This window comes from Anopheles moucheti (assembly GCF_943734755.1).
Source record: "Anopheles moucheti chromosome X unlocalized genomic scaffold, idAnoMoucSN_F20_07 X_unloc_12, whole genome shotgun sequence".
NCBI lineage: Eukaryota > Metazoa > Arthropoda > Insecta > Diptera > Culicidae > Anopheles > Anopheles moucheti.
Window position 1 is genome coordinate 15,001 of NW_026453518.1, and position 2,500 is coordinate 17,500.

Below are 2,500 nucleotides of genomic sequence, written 5' to 3' on the forward strand. Positions count from 1 at the left end.
TTTGGGTCGCCGACACAAGCTCGGGTCAAAAAAATTTTTTTTTCTCGGTGACTCAAAACATCAATTTTAGACTCCCCTGAGTATGAAAAGTGAAACGAAAATCATTTTTGAGAAGAAAAAATTTTTGTATGGGAGGGCCCCTGCTAGAACATTTTTCCCAAGTGCGTCGATTTTGGGTCGCCGACACAAGCTCGGGTCAAAAAAATTTTTTTTTCTCGGTGACTCAAAACATCAATTTTAGACTCCCCTGAGTATGAAAAGTGAAACGAAAATCATTTTTGAGAAGAAAAAATTTTTGTATGGGAGGGCCCCTGCTAGAACATTTTTCCCAAGTGCGTCGATTTTGGGTCGCCGACACAAGCTCGGGTCAAAAAAATTTTTTTTTCACGGTGACTCAAAACATCAATTTTAGACTCCCCTGAGTATGAAAAGTGAAACGAAAATCATTTTTGAGAAGAAAAAATTTTTGTATGGGAGGGCCCCTGCTAGAACATTTTTACCAAGTGCGTCGATTTTGGGTCGCCGACACAAGCTCGGGTCAAAAAAATTTTTTTTTCACGGTGACTCAAAACATCAATTTTAGACTCCCCTGAGTATGAAAAGTGAAACGAAAATCATTTTTGAGAAGAAAAAATTTTTGTATGGGAGGGCCCCTGCTAGAACATTTTTCCCAAGTGCGTCGATTTTGGGTCGCCGACACAAGCTCGGGTCAAAAAAATTTTTTTTTCTCGGTGACTCAAAACATCAATTTTAGACTCCCCTGAGTATGAAAAGTGAAACGAAAATCATTTTTGAGAAGAAAAAAATTTTGTATGGGAGGGCCCCTGCTAGAACATATTTCCCAAGTGCGTCGATTTTGGGTCGCCGACACAAGCTCGGGTCAAAAAAATTTTTTTTTCTCGGTGACTCAAAACATCAATTTTAGACTCCCCTGAGTATGAAAAGTGAAACGAAAATCATTTTTGAGAAGAAAAAATTTTTGTATGGGAGGGCCCCTGCTAGAACATTTTTCCCAAGTGAGTCGATTTTTGGGTCGCGACACAAGCTCGGGTCAAAAAAAAAAATTTTTTCACGGTGACTCAAAACATCAATTTTAGACTCCCCTGAGTATGAAAAGTGAAACGAAAATCATTTTTGAGAAGAAAAAAATTTGTATGGGAGGGCCCCTGCTAGAACATTTTTCCCAAGTAAATTCGATTTTACCCGGTGAGTCAAAAAATTTTGAAAAAAATATTTTGCCAAAATCGTGTTCATTGCCTATTATAAGGGACCAGGTCAGCTCACACGCATTTTTGGAGACCATATGGAAAGTGCGTCTGGGATTGCGGAAATTAAGTTTAGAGTGTTAAATGATGGTTTCGCAATCCCGAAAGGCTCAAAATCCACCCTAAGGTTCCCCGGGTGAAATGTGGTTTCCAAGGTGTGAGCACTATCGGTGATAGAGTTGGAATGTGATTTCCAGAGCGCAGGGCGACTGGGCTAGAGCGAAAATCATAGACAAAGGTAAGTATTGGACTGAACGACTCGAAGCAAACGAAAATCATAGACAAGGGTAATGGACTGAACGACTCGAAGCAAACGAAAATCACATACAAGAGTAATGGACTGAACGAATCGAAGCAAACGAAAACCGCAAACAAGGGTAATGGACTGAACGAATCGAAGCAAACGAAAACCACAGACAAGAGTAATGGAGTGAACGAATCGAAGCAAACGAAAACCAAAGACAAGAGTAATAAGAGTGAACGAATCGAAGCAAACGAAAACCACAGACAAGAGTAATAGAGTGAACGAATCGAAGCAAACGAAAGTCATGGACAAGAGTACTGAAAATCGGACCAAACCTCTAGAAGCACACGAAAATCATGGACAAGAGTACTCAAAAACACGGACCAAACCTATGGAAGCACACGAAAACCATGAACACAGGGATAACTGAGAACGAACCTACCTATCAGAGCATGTGAAAGCATGGACAAGAGTACTGAAAATCGGACCAAACCTCTAGAAGCACACGAAAATCATGGACAAGAGTACTCAAAAACACGGACCAAACCTCTCGAAGCACACGAATCGAATAAACACAGGGATAACTGAGAACGAACCTACCTATCAGAGCATGTGAAAGCATGGACAAGAGTACTGAAAATCGGACCAAACCTCAAGAAGCACACGAAAATCATGGACAAGAGTACTCAAAAACACGGACCAAACCTATCGAAGCTCACGAAAACCATGAACACAGGGATAACTGAGAACGAACCTACCTATCAGAGCATGTGAAAGCATGGACAAGAGTACTGAAAATCGGACCAAACCTCTAGAAGCACACGAAAATCATGGACAAGAGTACTCAAAAACACGGACCAAACCTATGGAAGCACACGAAAACCATGAACACAGGGATAACTGAGAACGAACCTACCTATCAGAGCATGTGAAAGCATGGACAAGAGTACTGAAAATCGGACCAAACCTCTAGAAGCACACGAAAATCATG